The sequence below is a fragment of the Triticum dicoccoides genome, chromosome 7A (assembly GCF_002162155.2).
Source record: "Triticum dicoccoides isolate Atlit2015 ecotype Zavitan chromosome 7A, WEW_v2.0, whole genome shotgun sequence".
NCBI classification, from domain to species: Eukaryota; Viridiplantae; Streptophyta; class Magnoliopsida; order Poales; family Poaceae; genus Triticum; species Triticum dicoccoides.
In genome coordinates, this window is record NC_041392.1 from 711022455 (window position 1) to 711032682 (window position 10228).

Genomic DNA, 10228 nt, shown 5'->3' on the forward strand with positions numbered 1-10228 from the left:
GTCCTGATGCTAGGAGAGTGTAGTTCGAGCATTCTATTGTGTGCTCGATCCGTGATACGCAAAGCAATCTCCTGTTTACTATTGATCTACTTCCCTCTAGCATCACTCATCCTTACGGCACTAGTCCATCCATCCCTCGACCGAAGAGAGTCTTCCTCCTCACGGAACTAGGGTTTGGTTTCATAGACAAGACTTTCGAGCGCGACGTTGCGCACATCCTCTTGCTTGGTATCTTTTCTAGTGTACATCACATTCATTTTCCTTTCCATTCATTTTCCTTTCATGTAGATATGATAATCTTCGTGGCATCAACCTCATATAGGAGCTGCCAGTAGTACTTTCGCGGGATTTTAAAGCAGGCAAACTTATGATGCGAGTCTAGTTAGAATAGAACCAGTGCACTCTGAAATCCGAACCAACCAATACACTTCGCTTTCCTCTGCTCGTATAGACTCCGTTCGTGTTAGGACATCCATAGCCAATAGTAATAGTAGCTAGTAGCTTCGCCCCCCCTTGCCCCCGGAAAGGTTCTCATTCCTCACTGGATCTAGTTGACTTGCTGCTACAGCAATCAATCTATCTATATGTTCCGGACGGAAGAGAGAGTTTCCTACATTCCCATTCCCATGAACTGAACATCGGGTACCAACGATCTTGAATCCCGTGCTGAAACCTACAGATATGCACCTGTGCGGACCAACCTGGCAATCCTCCTGTCTATTCTTTCTATCTGGACTAGCGCTTCCCACTGGAGCTTACTACTTGACTAGAGCACTTGAACTTGTTAGTTTCATTAGTCAGTTTCCTAGCATAGCAAAGTGAGTTTCCCATCAACGGATTATCATCCTGTTGTTTCCATGAACATCAGGTACATATATGAACCTGTCAACGGAGCGGAACATATGATATGAACCAAGTAGATTCGTCTTTTTGCTCGTAACGTTAGTAGTTACTCGCTCATTAGTAGTGAACTATGATCATTTGTGAGGAGTATGTTTTCAACTCTATGTATGTCAATTCGAGAGTAGAGCGATCTATGTCAACCAAGAGCAGAACTCTCTCTATTTCCGGCACAGGCTTTCTTTCAATCAAGAAGAAGATTATTTCAGATTTTATCACTATCCGAACTGCTATCTACTATCTACCTATCTAGCTACTCGGGCTCGTTGTGAGGCGGGACCCAACCCTCCTCTTCACTCCACTGCTTCAACAGAAATGGATCCATCATCTGCTACCCATGAGTAATAACGTTACGAATCTACCACTGATCCCGAGGGCAAGTATGAAAAAGAGAGTCAAGCAAGGTTGGATTCGTATGTTCCATTTGAGTAAGCCTCTGATGCCCTGCGCACATAGCTTCTTGCATGCCCGATGGCAGGACAGATCTCCCAACCTGGAGTATATTCCCGGCCCCGTAGCTTAGCTTAAGATCTTCGTATTTCAAGTCCACCGGCATGGGACCTGACCTTGGGAATAAGCCCCGCCCTGTCCTCTAAGATATGAGATCCACCCACACCCAAACCTGGAAAAGCGGCAGGCTCTAGTCGAACTCCATACCAGAAGAGAAGAGAACCCTTTCCGTTGGAAGAAAGAGAAAAGGGGCCGGGCTATGCACTTCAAGAGAACCAACCCAAGAAGCACTCAATAAACTATTATATATAGTCCTGGCCAAGAGAAGGCCACCAGATCAAGCTAGCAGGAATGGGTACTACAGCACCAAGAAAGATCGATGGAAAGGGATATGAAACTATTTTAGATGCACGCTCTAGCTCTAAAGCAAGCTTATACACACTCATAAAGGTGCCGTCTAGTGCCGTGAAGATAAACCGATTCTCTGACCATCCCTCGAGATAGCCTTTGATTCTCTTTAAGGATCCGGGAGCCATATAAGGATGAGTTAGCCGTAGGATATGATTCCTTCTTGGGAAGGGAATAAGGGGATCGAGAATGATGCTGCAAACAAGATAAGGGATTCACCAAGGCAGTATTACTATGGAAATGGTATAGAGCTAGCCCAGAAAAGAGAATCCATGGCATGGCTATTCACTCAATCAAAAGAGAAGGTCATAATCTGGAAACTATTCCAACACAGAAGGGTTCTACGCTAGGAATCACTAAACTAGACGAGCACTTCTCAAGTGCCAGCTAGGAAACTGTCTGTACTGTAAACCAACCTTGTCCCCACCCGTAGAGAACTTTTAGTAGATGGAAGCGAGCTCCCTAGTCCTATTCGATCCACTTGGAATTCCCTTATGTGAATCATTCATGTAGCATTGATATACGAGAATTCAAGATTGCTCCACCGGGCCTGACTAGTAAATACAGTATACGGGGAAGAGAGTCTTCTGAACCTGAAACCTATGAAGCAAGGAAATCACTCTACTCTGCAAGCTATTCCACTGGAAAGGACAGGTTTCTAAAGGAATGGGATTAGTACTACTTAATTAAGGAAGGGATGAGTGCTGTCTTCCAGGCGGGGGTTCTAGCAACTAAAGCAGTGGAAATGTTCTCGTTCTCTCATGCTTCAAAGCAAAGAGTTGTGCCTGGCATTCCCATTTGTCTCTCTCTGTCGAAAGCTAGGTCAAAGGTGCCTGTGCTCGAAATGCAACATCACTCACTTGGTCTAGTGGGTCGGGGTTCATCAAGCTTTTCATCTCCTGAAGCCACAAGTCTAGTATAGAATCTGCTCTTTAAGGTCGAGAATCTGCTCTAGAAGGTCGATTAGGCCTTGTCATCATGTCATCGCACTCCACTGGTATCAAAGTTCTCGGCCCTTTTCTTATATTACTTTAATTATATTATAGAAGTGTGCCCGGTCTTGTCTCAGCATTCGAGGTTGGATGTGTTTCCTCAGTCATCGTTCGAGGAAAGCAGAGGCCCTCGCGGAAAGATCAAAGAAAATGAAAAGCACAGCCGCCTCTACCTAGAGCAAAGAAGCTTTGCCAGTCTTATCACCGGATTCACCATAATCAGCTTTAAGGTCCTGACTCTCAAATCGGATATCTCTTTCGTTCACAAGAATTGCTTATTATGTATGATTTGTGATTTGAAATTCTTTCTATTTACTATTTTGATGGAATTCATGAACGAGTAGATCAAAGAAAAGAAAGCAAAGCATTCACTCCTAAACTAAAGAACTAATCTACTGAGCTAGCCTCCCGTTATGCGCCAATGCTTGAACAGGACCGTTGACCTTTACCAAGCGAGTTTCCTATAGTTGACCGATACAGTTCGCAAGGCGGATGTGACCGATGGATTTGAAGAAGGAACTCATTTTTTTACTGATTCAGACCGTTTACCAGAAGAGCGGTATGGTTCAGAAGAGGTACTCATAATACAGATATCGTTTAACGAATTGCCCGATCGATTACCAATTCATTAAGCCTACCTATACCTCCTAAGGTTCCAGCCTACCTGTCAACCTGCTCTGACATACCCTTCTAGCTCACTTGAAAGGAGAGTTGTTGCTACTGTATGAAAGTCTCGATTAAAGAAAGGGATAAAAAGACATACATTCACTCGGTTTTAGCGTAGTTTTTATGTTTCCTTCCATTCATAAGAAGAAATAGGTTATCTTTTAGCTCCGGGTCCGACTTATAAATAGGGTACTTGACCTTAGGATCGAATCAGGCTCTCCTTGGGATAAGCCAGAGAATGGATCAGCCGGGCGAAGTAAGTGATAGGATCTCCAGGATTCTAAATTCCATGCCCGGGGAAGTCTAAGAGGATAAAGGAGGATGTTCCCTGCAGGGCATTTCGCGGGGTTAGGATGTGCATGTTTACCAAATGAGCGGAAGACTTGACGCGAGCCAATGAAGCGCTGCTAAGGCGCTCCGGCTTTCCCCTGTTGAGTCGCTCTTTCCTGACCTTCTAAGTGAGTTCTAGCTTGAGCTGGCATAGTTTGTTCCGCTTGTAGGCCAAGGTTTAGAATCCATACGGAATGGACGAGGAATTGAGGTAGGGAAAGGAAAGGTAACACCCAAAGCATCAAATGGACACGAATACATCTTAGTGGCTATTTCTTACTACCCCAAATGGGTTGAAAGCGGCATCTTATCGAACACTGACATCGGAAAAAAGTGGCCTACTTGAAAGAAAAGAGAATCCGCCTTTCTTTTCAAAAGAAACTACTGGAATGAAATCAGCTCCGGGTAGAGATGGAGGGGGCTTCGTAGCTTGACTTTAACGGATCCCTTGCTTCATAGAATAGATGGCTAAGCTGTCTTCTTTCCCCTTCTTATTAGTCTCATATCTTTTATCCATCGATTAGTATGAATGAGATCATCTATTTCCTTCTCTTTGGCGGATTCAATCATGCCTTGGATTTCCTTCTTTAAATGGCCTTTCATGCTTACTATAACTAGTTATTTCGGTTTCTACTGGCTGCTTTAACTATAACCCCAGCTCTATTTATTGGCTTGAACAAGATACATCTTATTTGAAATGAATCTTACGAATAAGTAAGAAAAAGGTAATCGTCTTTTATTTAAAAGACCTTGAGTTATAAGTTGCTGCTTCGAGACTCAACTCACCATGTCTGCTGGGAGGAGATACCAGATAAGGCAAGTTTCATATGAGAATTGAGCCAATCACATCCCTATTCCTATCTTATGCACCTATTATCAGTGGACACTCAAATCGAATCAAACTTTCTTTAGCAATTGCCTCTCCTATGGCGCATTCTAGGATTAGTGTTAGTCCGTGCGATTGACTTATTCTTATCTTTAGCTGCACCGTAACAGGCTTATCTCGGATCATGTGAGTGAAGCCGTTGTGAGCTGGCATTAAGTCTGCAATCATGAATTACAATCCTTTGTGCCACATTGAAATCCTGCTACCGAATTCTAAGCTTCCCTTCCCTAGAATCTGATTACTCCAAGTCTCCAATAGCATCTAACCAATCCATTAACATGATTGCGTAGTGAGTTGAGGCTCCATCTTTATCATCCAACTCTTTCCTTCATCCGCTTCAACGGCAGTATTGTGATTTCCTGCTCTTGGCATCGGGAATCGTATGAGTTTTTCAACACCTTCACTCAGGTCATTTACGCGAGCAGAACTTCGAATAAGAGCAAGTGTTCCCATCTAGGTAGTCTTCAATTTATTACTTTAGCATAGGAGCGCTCTCCAAAGGAGCTGCAACGCGATCGTCCGCGGGAAAAAGAGTTGGATTCGTCCCACCTATCTAGATCAAAGAAAACGCTTCTTCTATGGTTGCTATACCCAGAGAGTCATGAAACTCGCATGCAACTTAGAATCAGATTCTTCCACCGAAGGTCCCTATCACGTTCCAGGTCTGGTTAGCTGAGATCTGATAGGGCCCGCATGCCCTTGATTGAAATATCTTATATAACACTAAGCCCTCCTTCCAGCACCGCTGCACGGAGCTATACTGAATGAAAAAAGAAGAACCATTCACCAATTCCAGCGGAAATAGAACGCAAATAATAGGTAATTCCAGGGTAAACTAAGATCTAAAAACATGGCCTCAGGGGGATCATCCATGGGTCCAGAAGAGTGAAAGGAAGCCCTAGCTGGGTAGGGACGCGGTATCGGCACGCCAATATGGATTCGCTCGGACAGCTTTTCTTTGTGCATCATAAGAAACATTGTACTTTCTATCTAAATGACATAATGAGCAAACAGAAGTATCTTTCTCATAAGCTTCTCCTAATCGGAAAGGCAAGTAGCTTTAAAAGACATACGAGTTACATCCTTCTGGCACAATCTATCTATTCTAATTCACTTTTCTAATTAATCAACCTTCTCCAAAAACCGATGGTTCAAATATACCAAAGGCTGGCTTCTCTCTAATTGTATCGGAACTTGGCTTGCCTGCTTGTGCGATGGCTGACGACTCTAGGTCAGTATGGATAGTCTTTTCCAATGCGATCAAAACACTTTACGTTGTACCCTGTAGATCCTCTCTTCTTGGCCGGAAAGGAGTAATTTGGAATCGTGTATCCGCTTGACCCCTTTCTTTCCACGTGCAGATCTACTTCTTCGTGCAATCCCTCTTGCTCTCCTCATCCGATAGGACGGATTTAGATCCTCGGCATGATGGTTGATAGCAAGCCTCGTGGGTAGAGTTTCGGCTCGTCCTTTGCTTCTGCTGAGCTAAGCTAGAAGAACTCGTTTTAAGCCATCGATTCCAACGGACGGACGGGGCTAAGGGTGGTATTCCAAGTATCCTATGCATGGACGTTCACCTCATGTGAACAAGGAAAACGGGCACTTGAATATCGTATGTAGTAGGAAGAAAGAAAAGCTTTTCTGCCAGGCGGTGACAATTGAGAAATGACATTTGCTTTTCTTCCTCGAGAATTCCTGTGTCCGAGCCAGTAAATAAGAAGAAAAAGGCATACCTTCTAAATCCCACTGAACCATTCTATCCTTCCCTCCAGCAGCCTTTCCTTTTCAGATTACTCACAAACTAGAATACGAGGGTGCTACTCAACTTCTCCAAAAGAGCCCTACTGAGTACAACTTCTCATAATCCTGACGGACCCAGAGCCGTTTTCAAAGCATAATCGTTATGCGGTCCCGTTGACCAAGACAAACCTAAGGGTCAATTTTCGTATTAGTTCAGTCCCGCCTGTAAAAATAGATAGTCATTTTCATTAGCTTGTGTGAGGTTTAGGTCATAAGGCATCTTTCATGGTGAATTTTACGATCTGTATGATCTAGCTCCAGTTTCTGTATACGATCATGCTTTTCTTCCTGGCGCATGTGTCCTCGGTGGCCGAAAAAGACCTACGCTTCTTGCTTCTACTATTGGTACACACTTCGACTTGAGCTTCTCCCTTTCATGGATAGAATATCGTAGATAGAAGAATACAGGCTTAATTAAGGCTTCAATGGCCTACTTACCTCTCGGCTATCAAAAAGGGCACAGATCCTTCTCCAGAGTACGAGTAAGCCAATATTCATGTTAGTTTTGAGCCACGGTCATGCAACCATGTCCTCTTGTCGATGAAGGCTTTCAGCCCTCGTATTATCCAGGAATTCTGGAGGTCGAACAGCGACTGTCTCTCTTCCAAAGTGTGATCATCTTCTACAGTGGGCTAAACGAAAGATCATTGTCAGGACCCCGACTCAATGCCACATCGATCTAGCATGTAACACCTCATATCACTTTGCGGCCTCATGCGTGGTATTCCCACGGGTGTCGCCTTACCTTTGCCCGGGACCGTTTGCGCCTTTTGGCACACGTATATGACAGTGTCGCTAGCATCCATATGATAAGGAGCCCGGGCTGACATGGCTAGTCGTAAACCCAAAGTGGCACAGACTTACAGGGACAGGCATCCATGACCCAGCATCGAACGTGTCGGTCATCAGCGAGTGAATCCAGGCTGTAGCACTGGGCTAGCAGGACTCCGGTGAACCGGGCTGTAGCGGGCTAACAGGACTCCGGTATTCATCGCGTGACATTTCCTCGAAGGGACAGACACAGGAACGAAGAAGGACACATGCCGGCCAGCCTAAGTGTTCCGGAGCAGTAGCAAGCTACCATGGCTCGGTGGAAACACTAGGAGACATTTCCCCGTAAGAGAGGCTACTAAAGATAAACAACTAGATGGTCAGATCCCACACATACCAAGCATTTCAATAACATACACACAATATGCTCGATATGTGCAAATACAACATGGCATCACAACATGACTCTATGACTCAAGTAATCTATTCAATAGGCTCCGAGGAGCGAGATATTACAAACATGGGTCTCATGACCCAACATTCAAAGCATACAAATCAAGCACAAGCGGAAGCTATCATGTCTGAGTACAGACATCTATAAATGAAAAAGGCTGAGAAGCCTGACTATCTACCAAATCCTGCTGAGGCACAAGATCGTAGCTGAGGTAACAAGCTAAACGTCGAAGACCACGCGGAAATACTAGTGAGACTGAAGTCTCTCTGCAAAAACATAAAATAGGCAAACGTGAGTACAAATGTACCCAGCAAGACTTACATCAGAACTATCTACATATGCATCATTATCAACAAAGGGATGGTGGGGTTTAACTGCAGCAAGCCAGCTTTGACTCGGTGGCTATCCTGAACTACGACTGCGAGTAACTTTTTTGAGGTGGCGCACACGAGTCCACATATTCACCATATCAATACACCACTATGGATCCGCTCCCGTCTCCCTACGAGAACGCCATCCATAGCACTCACGCTTATCTTGCGTATTTTAGAGTATCCACTTTCACTTGTCTATGAACTGATATAAGCAACCCAGAAGTCCTTTACCGCGGACACGGCTATTCGAATAGATGATGTTAACCCTGCAGGGGTGTACTTCTTCATACATGTTTCCACCACTTAGCGTCTGCACACGACATGTGCTCGGCAGACTTCAAGCGAAAGCCAACGTGGGTGTAGACCACGACCTACCTAAACACCTAAGTCTCTAGTCCAGGTTTATCGCCTATTCGGGTTCCATCCATGAGGAGATCCGGCCGGAGTTTCGCTCACAGCCCCAAACGATGTGAACAGGGTTCCGTGACACCAAACGGGCGCCCGGTATACCCGGCCACGTGCCTACCGCATCACAGCCCACCCCTACGGTCAGCGCTGTCCACGGCCTCCAGCATACTACAAACACCAGAAACTACTTGCAACTCCTGGACAGAGGACAAGGGTGAATAAGAAGTCGAGCGGGGTCATATTTCAGGGCCCAATGTATGGTAGTAGCTGAATCATGGATCACAAATACAGAACTCAGTTCCTGAGGACGGCTTCAATGAGACAACCCACCATGTACTCCTACATGGCCTCTCACCGCTACCTTTACCAAATCGTGTTCACACACTTAGCTCACACACAGTAGGACATGTTCACACGCCTCTGATTCATCCCCGATGAATCAGACCTGACTCAACTCTAAGCAGTAGCAGGCATGACAAACAAGCATGAATGAGTAGGCACAACAGGGCTCAAACAATTCCTACTCATACTAGTGGGTTTCATCTATTTACTGTGGAATGACAGGTCATGCAAAGGATAAAGGGGTTCAGCTACCGCAGCAAGTAACAGATGAATCGGTGTTGTCCTAATGCAGTAAAAGAGAGCAGGAGCGAGAGAGTGGGATTTTATCGGAATGAACAAGGGGGTTTTGCTTGTCTGGCACTTCTGAAGATAACATTGAGTCTTCATCAGTGTCAACGATCACATCATCGGTATCACGTCTATCGAGAGGGGACAAATACCGGCAACACAGAAGGGAACACAATCAATGCAATGCACAATATGATGCATGATCATGACATGGCAAAATGAATGTGTGTTGGGCTAATGCAATTAGCAACGGATTAAATGAAGTTGGTTTGAATATAAAATTCAAATTCAAACTCCATATGTGATTATTTAAATGCTCTTTATATGATTTGTGCTAAACAGCACCTATAAGTTGTTCTAACATGCATGAAAATGGTACAGATGGATTCCTTGAATTTTTCTGATAATTTTTCATATATAAATTATTTAATTTGGAGTTACGGTTAATTTTCTATGATTTTTAGAAGTTTTAGGCATTTTCTGAAATTTCTTGAATATTTAGAATTAAAATAATTCCAGAAAATGAATTATGGCGTCAGCACCACGTCACTGTGACGTCAGCAGTTAACTGGGCTGGCTCAGGTCAAACCTGACGTGTGGGGGCCACACGTCAGTGACACAGTGCTGGCTGGAGTCACAGACATGTGGGGCCGGTCAAAGGCCACGTCAGCGAGGTCAACGCCGACGCGTGGGGTCACTGCAATTAGATTAAACTTAATCTATTTTAGTTAGCCGGTTAGTTAGGCCGTGGGGCCTGGCTGTCAGTGGCTCTGGGGGTTAGTTAGTGGGGTCATTAGCGCTAATGACGACGCCACGTCAGATACGCCGGCGATGAGTCGCCGGTGACCACAGAACACGGCGGGGCACGCCGGACTTGCGCTAGAGGCGTCAGTTTGGCGCGCTGAGGGCACCAGGGGATGGCCCTTGCTCCCGCGCATCCAGAGAACCGAGTGGGAGGTCGTGGGGTCGACGGAGCTCGTCGGAACGGAGCTCGCGGCGGCGGCCGGAGTTCGGGCGAGACGCGAGCGAGAGCTAGGGGGCACGGGAAGGCGAGCTGGGGCGTGCTACGGGCTTGTGGAGACGGTCTGAGCACGATGGTGCACTCAGGTGGGAGCTCCAGTGGCTCTGGTCACGATGGCGACGAGGCACGGCGGCGGCG